At 46.3% G+C, this 12,472-nt stretch overlaps 1 long non-coding RNA gene across 2 annotated transcripts in view; it reads left to right on the top strand.

Annotated features, from left to right (window-relative positions):
* Nucleotides 1–12,472, top strand: part of LOC115470730 — a 561,138-nt gene that overhangs the window by 121,534 nt on the left and 427,132 nt on the right. The window lies entirely within an intron of this gene.

The following is a 12,472-nucleotide window of genomic DNA, read 5'->3' as shown; positions in this document are numbered from 1 at the left end:
GTCCACAGGAGAATGAGTGCTTTTATTCAGAGAAATGTATTATTTTTTAAAAATATTTATAACTTGCACTATCCACCATGCCAGGCTCTTATAAAACTGCCCGCCCAATGTATGAGTAAATTTAGCACTTCCTTGTCATCAAGCAGATGAATCCATTACGAGTGGGTTGTGTCCATCAACCAGCAGGGGGAGATAGAGAGCACTGAAAAACCATAGTGCCTCACGGCCAGCTAGCTCCATCTGCCTCTTCAGTATTCTCTATCTCCCCAGCAGGGTGGTTGCAGCTTGTTCAAGCTCCTTCAGAAAATCTGCCTGGGGTGGCTCCTGTGCTTTTGCCAGTTGTAGCAGGGGTGTTGTGGCTGATGGTGCCCACTTTAAAGGCAAATAGGTTAGCCCTTTCCCTGCCTTACCCGGCCCCCGATGTGGAAATAGACAAATAGGCAAGCCCTGTCCCTGTCTTTGCCCACGCTGTGGATGCAAGCACATAGGTTTGCCCTTTCCCTGCCTTTCCCAAGCTACTGATCCTCCGGAGTTGGAAATTTGCCTCTTTCGCTGTTGCCTCAAACTTTCCTCACAGCGTAAAAAAAAAAAAAAAAGTTTTCTTCTGATTGTGCAGCGTGACCGGAGCTCAGAGACTCGGTCTGGTGAGGTAAGAGCATTTTGTAGCTCCTCTGGGGAGGGCCCGAGTTTGGGACAATTTTGGTGCAAATCCGCCATTTTGAATTTCCGCCGCTTTCGGCGATGGTGGCTAAGAAAGTTAAGCGCTGTTCCGTTTGTGGCAAGCGCAAATCTGCAGCGGGGCTCTGTAAGGCGTGCTTTTCAGAAGGTAGAGCCGGCCCGAGCATGACAAGCGATGTTCCTTCCCGCTCCGTGGAGCTGGCAGCGGGCGCCATTTTGGAACAGCATGGCGCGATCCCCGCTGAGGCAGAGGGGTTTGAGCCTGGAGGGGCGTCTCGTGTGGAGGCTTATAAAAGAGCTGTTTCCCCTGTACTGGAACCGGGAGGCCAGGGTGAGCCATTTTCCCCTGAATTTGTTTTATTGCTGCATAATGCATACCTGTTAAAAAGAGCTCTTCCGCGGGGTCCCCTGCGGCCCTGCTTTCTGTATCCCCTCCAGTGGAGTCTGGCCTTGGATTACCGTCAGGCACGTTTTCCCCTGACAGATGGCCGCAAGACAAGCGCAGAAGGGAGGATTCCCCTTCAGAGAGTGGCGAACCCCCCCCCGTGGTCGGGATGTGAGGACTGAGGGGTCTGGCAGGCCTTCGTGGTCTGGAGAGCCAGAAGAAGGTGCAGGATTGCCACCGGATCCAGATGATCCTTCCGCGGTGATGATTTTCCACCGTGATGAGCTGCCAGCGCTTATTACTGATGCCTTGCAGGTCCTCTCTATAGAAGACCCTGGGAGTACTGAGACCTCCTCTGGTAATCCGAGGATGGCAAGTACTAAGAAGCCTGCTCGAGCCTTTCCTTTGCATGACTCCATCCAAGAGCTTATCACGGCTCAATGGGCTGACCCCGAGGAGCCTTTGAAAATCACCAGGGCTATGGGGCAATTATACCCTCTAAGTGAGGAGCATTTGGCACGCCTAGCAGTGCCTAAAGTGGATTCCCTAGTCACGGCTGTGACAAAGAAAACTACCCTCCCAGTGGAAGGAGGAGTTGCCCTGAAGGACATGGAGGACCGTCGCCTGGAGGCAGCTATGAAACAGTCCTTTGAAATTTCAGGCCTATCCTTACGGGCGTCTGCATGCAGCTGCTTCGCTGCCCGAGCCTGCCTCGCTTGGTTACAACAGGCAGTGGAACAGCCCGGAGATGGAGCAGAGCCCCTTTCGGAGGTGGCACCGCGGATGGAGTCGGCCTTGTCATTTTTGGCTGATGCCCTTTATGATCTGGTCAGAGCTTCGACTAAACAGATGGCTGTAGCGGCGGTGGCTCGCCGTCTTCTGTGGCTATGGCATTGGGCAGCTGACATGGCCTCTAAGCAAAGGTTGGTGAAGTTGCCCTTCCAAGGCCTTCTCCTGTTTGGTGAGGAGTTGGAGAAAATTGTGAAAGGCCTACGGGATGCCAAAACCCAGCGCTTACCCGAGGATAGGCCTTCTTCCAAGGGTCAGGCAGTTCCCTCCTCTTACAGACCTCGCTTCCGTGAAGCTAGAAGGTACCGCTCGGGGCATTCTGCTGGGTTCACTTCGCATGCCCGTTTTCAGCAGAGGAACTCGTTTCGCTCAGACAAACGTTCCGCAGCAGCAGGCTCAAGACCTGGCGTTCAAGGGCGACCCTCTCAATGATGGTGTGCCAGCCCCCTCCTTGATTCCTGTGATAGGAGGACGACTTTCCCTCTTTCTCGAGGAGTGGGCCAAGGTTACCTCAGATCAGTGGGTCTTGGACATGATCAGAGAAGGCTACAGAATAGAATGCAATGCCCCGATAAGAGACGTGTTTGTGGAGTCCCGATGCGGTTCTGCCGCCAAACGGGCGGTGGTAGAGGAGACCTTGCAAGGCTTGATTCATATAGGGGCGGTTTCACCCGTTCCTCTCGCCGAATGCGGCTCTGGCCGTTACTCCATTTACTTCGTGGTGTCGCCTATCCTAGACTTAAAAGAAGACAACAAGTCTCTGAATTTGCGGCATTTTCACATGGAAACCCTGTGCTCCGTCATAGCGGTGGCACAGCCAGGAGAGTTTCTCACGTCTCTGGAACTGAAAGAAGCTTACTTGCACATACCAATTTGGTCCCCGCACCAGAGGTTTCTGCGTTTTGTGGTGATGGGAAAGCATTTCCAGTTTCGGGTCTTCCCTTTTGGCCTCGCCACAGCTCCCTGAACCTTTTCCAAGGTAATGGTGGTAGTAGCTGCTTTTCTCAGGCAAGAGGGTATCCGGGTTCATCCATACCTAGAAGACTGGCTCATCAGAGCAGACTCTGTAGAAGAGAGTTATCAGGTTACAGCCAGAGTGGTCTCAGTACTGCAATCTCTGGGCTGGGTCGTCAATATAGCCAAAAGTCACCTGAACCCCTCTCAATCTCTAGAATATTTGGGGCTCCGGTTCGACACAGCCTCGGGGATGGTCTTCCTACCCAAGCAAAGGTGGTGCAAGCTTCAGAACCAGGTCCGTCTGCTGAGGATGCCTCGCCCGCGAGCTTGGGACATAGTCCAGCTGTTGGGGTCGATGATGGCCACTTTGGAAGTGGTGCCTTGGGCGAGAGCGCACCTGAGACCTCTGCAGTGTTCCCTGCTTCAACGGTGATCTCCAATATCTCAGGATTATCAATGCAGACTCACGTGGCTCCCTGCGGCCCGGCTCAGTATGGAGTGGTGGCTCTCAGACAGCATGCTGCGGCGAGGAATGCCGCTAGCGCTCCCCGATTGGTGCATGGTGGTAACAGATGCCAGCCTGAAGGGCTGGGTTGCACATTGCCGGGGAAGGCATGCCCAGGGTCTTTGGACACCCGAGGAGTCGGAGTGGTCCATCAATCGCTTGGAGTTGAAAGCGATTTTCCAGGCGCTTCTGGCCTTTCAATTGACCCTGGAAGGATTGGCTGTCAGAGTTCTGTCGGACAACACAACAGCAGTGGCCTACATAATTCGCCAAGGAGGCACTCAGTGCATAGTAGTAGCAGCGCAGGCCGCGCAGATTTGTCACTGGGCCGAGCTTCATCTGCAGTTTCTGTCAGCAGCTCATATTGCAGGTCAGAGCAACGTGCAAGCCGATTATCTGAGCAAGAATCAGATCGACCCAGCGGAGTGGGAACTTGCAGATATGTGCCAAATGGGGAAAGCCCGTAATTGATCTTAAGGCGTCAAGCACAAATGCCAAGTCCCGTGCTTCTACAGCAGATGGAGAGATCCTCAATATTCAGGGTTAGATGCCTTGGCTCAACCCTGGCCTCAGGGCCTTCTGTATGTGTTCCCTCCGTGGCCCTTGATAGGGCGAGTACTCCTGCGGGTTCGGCTCCACCAAGGAGAGGTGGTTCTCATTGCCCCGGATTGGCCCGGGAAGCCGTGGTATGCGGATCTCCGGCGGATGCTAGTAGAGGATCCCCTGCCGTTACCTTTGGTACCGAACCTGTTGTCACAGGGCCCGGTGACCATGGAGGATGCCTGCCGCTTTGGTCTTACGGCATTGCTATTGAGAGGGCGCAATTGAGAGACAAGGGATATTTCAGTAAAGTCATTTCCACTCTCCTACAGGCCCGCAAGCGTTCCACTTCCATGGCTTAAGCCAGGATTTGGCGCCAATTTGAGGCTTGGTATGCTTCTTTTTTTTTATTTTTTTTTTTATTACATTTGTACCCCGCGCTTTCCCACTCATGGCAGGCTCAATGTGGCTTACATGGGGCAATGGAGGGTTAAGTGACTTGCCCAGAGTCACAAGGAGCTGCCTGTGCCTGCAGTGGGAATCGAACCCAGTTCCCCAGGACCAAAGTCCACCACTCTAACCACTAGGCCACTCCTAAAGCGATTACACCCATGCGGGCTTCTGTCTCGTCGATACTTGACTTTTTGCAGGATGGTTTACAAAAAGGCTTGGCCTATAATTCCCTGCGTGTTCAAATGGCAGCCTTAGCATGTTTTCGAGAGAAAGTCGCTGGCCTCTCTCTGGCTGCTTGCCCGGATGTGACACGGTTTCTTAGAGGGGTGCTTCGGCTCCGTCCTCCCGTGCGGGTCCCATGTCCGGCCTGGAACCTGGGGTTAGTATTAAAGGCCCTTCAGTGTTCGCCCTTCGAGCCGCTTAGGTGAGCTTCGGAGAAGGATGTGACCTTAAAGACGGTCTTTTTGGTGGCCGTGACATCGGCGAGACGGGTATCTGAGCTCCAGGCGCTGTCCTGTCGAGACCCATTTCTGCAATTCTCAGAGTCTGAAGTAATGGTACGTATGGTGCCTTCCTTCATGCCTAAGGTGGTTTCAGCGTTTCGCCTAAACCAGCCTATTTTCCTGCACTCCTTTTCTAAAGAGGAGTTTCCAGAAGCCTATGGGCAGTTGCACCTTCTGGATGTGCGAAGGGCTCTGTTGCAATATCTGCGCATGTCAAATGCCTTCAGGACCTTTGACCATTTTTTTGTTCTTTTGTCAGGTCCGCGCAGAGGGTCTCCAGCGTCTAAGGCCACTATAGCCCGTTGGCTCAAAGAAGCTATCTTTTCAGCATATTTGCTATCTGGCCAGCCTCTGCTTGAAGCCTTTAAGGCACATTCCACAAGAGCGATTTCCTCATCTTGGGCTGAAACTGGAGCACTCTCTCTTCAAGAGATATGTAGTGCAGCTACTTGGGCTTCTAAGCTCTCGTTTGCCCGACATTACAGGCTGGATGTGGCTGCCAGGAGAGACGCGCATTTTGGAGCACAAGTGCTGGCGCGTGGTGTGGCTTGTTCCCACCCTATCTAGGGATTGCTTTGATACATCCAACTCGTAATGGATTCATCTGCTTGATGACAAGGAAGGGAAAATTAGGTTCTTACCTTGGTAATTTTCTTTCCTTTAGTCATAGCAGATGAATCCATGAGCCCTCCCTCAGTGGTTCATTATGTGATTTATGTTACTTTTATGTTCAGTTTTTCCTGTAGATATGTTCCCTCATTGGGAGAAGTTGGAAAACAGTCTTCAGGATTTCTGTTCAGTTACAGGAGGATGAGTTCATTCCCTCCAGGAGGATGAGTTCATTCCCTCCTTTGAATTATAGCTCCAGTTTTGGGGCGTTCATCCGCTGTGAGGAAAGTTCATGTTGTTATGCTTTGCGGTGTAACACTGCTTTGGAAGCGTCAAATACTGAAGAGGCAGATGGAGCTAGCTGGCCATGAGGCACTATGGTTTTTCAGTGCTCTCTATCTCCCCCTGCTGGTTGATGGACACAGCCCACTCGTAATGGATTCATCTGCTATGACTAAAGAAGAGAAAATTACCAAGGTAAGAACCTAATTTTCCCTTCCACACAAATATCAGTGGGCCATAACTCCTCTGTACCCAATTATGGTTGAGTTTCTATGGATGTAGATTGTGGCAGAACTGTTGGTACAGGGTTTGTATTAGTGTTTTTCCTTTTATATATGATTTTGGTCTAATGATAGGCCTCCGTCTTCGTTCCCATATGGAAATTGTTTGAATGGTGCAATCAAATAATTCAAACAGTTTTACTGGTGATTTCAAACTGCTTAGGAGATTTTTCAATGTGTAGAAGGATATTCCATCTTTTAGTGTCTTTAGAGTCTACTAAAAGCTCCCAGAAGCACTTAATGTTAGTCCAAGGTCTGGATACTGTAAGGTGTGTTCTTGGGTTTTGAGGCAAAACTTGAATTTGTATTGGATGTTGTCTTTTTGTCTTTCCAGATTCCACGGTAAGTCTCATGGTTTGTAAGTAAGTCTTTAGCAGCTTTAGATTCTTTTGAAAACTTTCTGGGTAAGTACATAAAATGATCAGATTGTCTACCAAGCAACATTCTACCATTGGTTATATTTCAGTGGGTGAATGAGTCTTTATCTGCTGTCATCTACTATATTTGAATTATTTCTTTTTAGTGCTAGGACTAAAATTCTCTTTAGTATGGGAAGGAACCATTGATGAAGATATTGCAAGGCACTACTGATATTAAATCTCTGGCTTACTCCTACTTGAGTTTGTCTGCATGTTGGTTATCTGCATGTCGGAGGAGTAACCTAATATTTAGTGCAATGGCCTGTGAACTGGGGGAACTGGGTTCAGTTTCCACTGCAGCTTCTTGCGACTCTGGGCATGTTACTTACCCCTCCATTGCCCCAGGTTCAAAATAAGTATCTGTATGTACTATGTAAATCGCTTTGATTGTAACCACAGAAAGGCAGTATAGTAAATCCCTTCCCTTTTCCCTTACATTACAAAAATGATGAAAGGAGCCATCAAGTTGTTGGCTTGTCCTTTTTATTCCAAAATCTTTTGCGGTGACTTTGGCAGCATGCATGACAATGGAGCAGAAATTTGCACACCAGTACCAAATGCATGGATGCAAGGAAATAGGAGTGATGTATGGAAATGTTACATCAAGTTGCTTCCCTGTTCCCCATCCCCTCGGTACTTTGAGCAGGTCTCAGAAGTGAAGATGGCATTGAACAACCCCTTGTAGTGAGAGAGATGGTGGTGATATTGATAGAGGTGGTGACCTACCTAATTCATCTGCCTAGAATACCAGAGCCAACAATGTTGAAGAAAAACTAAGCAGAACTCCTGTGAGCCCCCAATTACCATGTCAGGGTAAAGGAATGAATGATTTCCTTATATAGCTAGTAGCTAGAGACATTTCTGCACTGCAATATGACACTTGTCCTGAATATCACAAACTCTTACCCCCGCCCCCCTCCCAAAATATCTGTTCCTGGAGGATATCACATTAGAAAATGAGAGAACAATTGCTGCTTGCGGGAAGAACTCTGAGTAGCCCCCAGCAATCTTTAGCCATTATACATCCATTTTAGCTCTCTGCTGCGATCCACCAGTCTGTGGATCCCCGGGGATCACTCTGCAGCAGCTAGAGATGAGTTGGAAGGCAGCCCCAGTTGATTTAACCGACTTTGAGCAAGATCCGAGACTGGTTGCAGGAAATTAGATCTGAAGGTGGTCAGATCAGAACTCACAATGTTAGGTTCAGTCTCTGGGGAGAGATTCGTGCTCTTGGACACCATGTGGAGGAGACTGAGTCCAGATTGGATGAACAAGCACAGACAGAAAGCACTTTGGCTGAGCAATTAAGGGACTCTCAAATGGAGACTTAACAACTATGGGATAAACTTGAAGATTTAGAAAATCTGTTGCTGTTGCAACTTACTGTTCTTCAGCTTACCAGAGACACCTCTCTACACAGATAGTGAAGAGGTGGTGCAGAAGATTGTCTACACCCTCCTGGCTGAGATGCAAGTGACAATGGAATCTTAAGCAGTATGTCTTTAGAAAGCATTCTGAGCTTTTGGGCCTTCCAGAGCTAATAGACCTAATGACCTGATAGCCTGTTAAAAAAATTTTAAACTTAAGGAGAAAGTATTTTCATGCGGCCATTGCGACTGAGAATTTTATGTGGGACTCTTATCCTATTGAGGTTTACCAGGATCTTGCCTCAGCTACTTTAAAGCGTTCTGATCTACAGCCTCTGACACCTTTGCGCTCAAGGCATCAGCTATAAGTGGCATCATCCAGTTGCCCTTCTTTTTTTATAATGATGGCAAGCTACATCAGATGTGCAAAGTGTCAGAGGCCAAGGATCTTTTTCCGGGAGATCCTCTGGAGCCTTCGGGTTCTCACTCTACTAAGCCTATCCATTCTTCTGCTGCCCAAATGGCAGTGGGTGACACATGGTAAATGGCACTTGCGGCACAAGCAATCGGATACAGCGCTGCAGCACCCAGTTCCAGTCACCATGACTTGATCCTTGTGGGGTGACCTGTATGGTCTCTTCTCGTGGCAACTCTGCCTCCTTGGGCCTTATGTTGTCTGAGTATGGTGACCTGGCTGAGATGACCAATGGCAGATATCATAGTTGTGACATTGATTAGTTGATTAGCAATGGACGTGTATGGGCTAAGTATGAGCATTGGCTTCTATTTTATGTTGGGCAGGGGGGTATCTTCCTCTCTTAGGCACACCTATTGTGAGTTTATTGGGTGTGTCATGGTATGTTGTGGGAGTTCTGGGTGAGGAGGATTGGGAGTTAAGGGAGGAATTTTTTGTGAGGTTTTAGAGATTTTGTTTAGCTTTAAAACTGTGTAGGTCTTATCTGATTCCCAGATGTGTAGCAAGGCTTGGGAGATTTCACTAGACTTGGAACCATGAAAGGAACTTGCACTTATGATTGACCTTATGTTCCTAACACTTAATGTTAAGGATTTAAATTTGCCTGTGAAGCATCAGCTTATGTTTAAAGAGCTGGTACGTTTACAGGCTGATGTGGCTCTCATCCAGGAGATGCATCTTCTACCAGCCCATGAAAGATACTGCCAGCATAAGAAGTTTCTTTATTTATATTTTGCCTCGAGCCATAGTAATAAAAAGGAGGCATTCTTGGCAACTTAAATGGCTGACTCAGTACAAAGAGGGGCAGTTCTGGTGCTGGGAGTGGAGGTGTTCACTTTGCTGAATATTTATGCTCCAAATGAGGAGCAAGGAGATTTTTTTTTAGAGAACTTTACAGTGATCCTTTCTCAAATATAGAAGGTAGCTTATTAGTAGGGGGTGACTTTAATTTAACCCTTAACCCGACCCTGGACAACACAGTGGTGGGTGTGACATACTCCCAACAAGATTGGACCAGGTTGCATAGTTTTTTGGCCCAGAAGAATTTGTTAAAAGGATAAGTACCTCTACTGTCCAGTACCGCCATATATTCTCCCCACAAGGCCCTCTGGTTTAGTTGCTTTCAGTCCTCCTCCCTGCAAATACTTGCGCACACATTTCCCATCCAGACCCTTTGATGTCACTGTTCCGTTCTTCCCCTTACTGTTTTCCTACCACTGCTGCACTCTCATTATATACACGCCTCCCCCCCCCCCATTGCTTCCACAACCATATATACAGAATCTGTTTTTCTTTTGAATTGTTGCTAGCTTTCACCACGCCTGTGAAATGCTAAGGAAAGTGGCCTGACTGGTTTACAAATGCCCCAGCTATCTATTTCTTTAGCCTTCAGACAAAAATAATTCTTAAAAAAAGGACTCAAAACAATGCAGAATGCTAGCTCAGTGGTTTTCTAAATAAAGTATGCTTGTATACCTGAAATATTAGATAATTTGGTAACTTTACATATTGTTTAGTACTGTTACAAAGTGTGCCACTGGTTGGACCACATGCAGATGTCAGAATGATAGGTTATGATTCATGCAAGATGCATGTTCATACTAGATTGTATGGTATATCCAGTTCATATTATTTGAAGCAACTCATCGTTTATTCATAGTTTTATAGTTACTCGTTACATAAATGAAGCAGAATCTGTTTTTGCTTGAAGTTTTGTATAGAAGATCCATGATAAAGAGGAGACACGTTCTTTAGATCTGAAAAAGACATTAGAACACGTAAAGTTGCAGCACATCTTAATTCATGATGATTTTGCAATCGTATTGCTGAAATGTTTGCTGCATAATATTGAAATTGGAAGATGTCCGGTCTATAATATACTGCTTTGCCTTATCTACGAGGGATAAAAGAAAAGTAATGTCTCCACCTCTATAATCCATCTACAGATAGCAGCATAATACGCTACACATGTTCACTTTTCCTTACTTCAATTGGCGAGAAGTGTCGGTGTGTGAAGACATTTTGCTATTGCTTGTGAAATGGAAACATGCAGTGAGCACTTGTCACTGTGATTTAAGCAACATGCAGTGATAGAATTTCTGACTGTTGGAGGTGTCTTTCCAATTGAAATTCACCGCCATGTGCAAGTTGTTTATGGTGGTGATGGTGTTGATGTAAGTGTTGTGTGTCACTGGGCTAAAAAAATGTAAAGATTGTGAATCGGGAAGGGCTAATTTATGTGATCCAAAATGAAGTGGGCGACCTGTGATAGCAATGGATGAGTTTCGCATGAGAAAGGTTCATGAATTCTTAAAGGACAATCGGAGGATCCCTCAAAGCATTATGCTGCAATCCTGAAAGCTTTGAAAGAAGGATTGCAAAGATTTTGGAAACACAAGAAGTAAATTTTGTTGTAACAAGACAGTGCTAAGGTCTCGTACAGCACAAAACACCAGAGAGGTAATTGTGAAGATGGGTCTCGCAGTTTTACCTCAGCCGCCATACAGCCCAGACTTAGCACCATACGATTTCCATCTTATTCTAAAATTGAAGGAATATTTTTGGAGGCATCTGACTTGAAAGAAGAGGTGGAAAGGACTGTGAACAACTGGTTGAAGAGACAAGATGCACGGTTCTTTTGCTACAGAATTCAAAAACTCATCTATTGTTGTCTGGGATCCAAGATGGCTGATTAGTGTGCTGCTGTTCAAGATGCGCCCAGATTGTGATCAACAAAACTGCTACGAAGGAACTCCTGGACCACGCAATCATGGGGAAAAGGAGAGGAAAGGAACGGGCTATTCCCTGTACCCCTACTATGACCTACCATTCGCAGCAGACGACGCTGGATCAGTTTGGGCTAATGAGGGGTCCCAGACAGGCATCTTTCCCTGCTATCGGAGCCGGCGTCTTTGAGCCGGCCAGCACTGAAGACAGGGTTTCCTTCAGCCCCGTCATGCATGCGGCTCCCCCACAACCAGGAGGGATGGAAGCGGAGGCAGGATCTGTTAACCGCTCTCCTGAAGGGGCAACGAGTCAGCGGCGAGGGAACCTGACCGATCCGCTGGAAGAGCAGAGGACTGGTTTGGTAGGAAAACGGACTGTGAGTACACTAAATCAGATAATAAGTGCTTCCCCTCCTGTTTCTATAACGGGCACTTTGGTCAAACCTTCCGTAGTGACTCTAGAGTCACTCTGGGATTTAACTTTTATTGTGCATTCCTCTTTGGAGTTACAAACTGCTAAAAACTCTGCTGAAATTAAGTTAATTTCAGAAGCTCTCCTCCAACAGGTTCAGATAACTGACTAACAAACTTCCGAGACTAAACAATTAGAGGGGAAAATACAACTGTTGGAATCTTTAGGACAAACCTCAATTAAGGATAGAAATTATATGTTTCGAAGTCTAAATATTTGGAAAATAAAACAAGAAAACTTAACCTGAGGTTTATTAATTTTCCAAGATCCCCTCTAATTATGCCAATTAATATGGTAAAAAAATATATGGCTGATATATTGGGGATGTCGAATGAGTCACTACCTCCAATTGTGTGGGTACAATATCTACAAGAAAAATCAGAAGAAACAAATTTTCAACCAAACAAAGGAAATGTGATGAACTTGACATCTTTTTTGGAGTCTTCATTAGAAGTTATTGCCCAGAGGTCTACTGCGTTAGTTTCATTTGCCCTGGAAATGGATCAGGATGCTATATTAAGACTTTCCTTTAGACATTTGGATGCTACTTTTTTGGGTTCTAAAATAAGAATTTACCCCGATCTCTCTCGAGAGACTCAGAGGAGGCGGAAGGGTTTCTTGGCATTGCGCCAAAGAACCTTAGCTCTTGGAGCGAATTATATATGAAAATTTCCTTGTATTTTGTAGAGTATTATATTAAACTAAACAATTTCAATTTTTTGAACCCAAACAATCAGAAGACTTTTTGGTTGCAAATGAAGATGTTATTGTGGAAGTTAAATAACCAGATAGCTCACTGTATGATAGGCATAAGAGCTGCATGGGAAACAGTAATATTATTTTCTGAGTTTTTCTCAAGTTGTTTTTATTTTTTCCTTTTCTTGGATCCATATTTCTTAAATATATAGGTTGAAGGATAAGTGTATTTTGCCTAATAATGTATATTGCGACTTCATTTTTTTTAATATCCAATTTCTACCTTCTAATTATTTTTTGAGTTGTAAAATATAAATTGAATAAAAATAAAATTA

This window comes from Microcaecilia unicolor, chromosome 5 (assembly GCF_901765095.1).
Source record: "Microcaecilia unicolor chromosome 5, aMicUni1.1, whole genome shotgun sequence".
In the NCBI taxonomy this organism is placed as follows: domain Eukaryota; kingdom Metazoa; phylum Chordata; class Amphibia; order Gymnophiona; family Siphonopidae; genus Microcaecilia; species Microcaecilia unicolor.
Note: the sequence above shows the minus strand (reverse complement) of the source record. Positions and strands in the feature narration are given on the sequence as shown.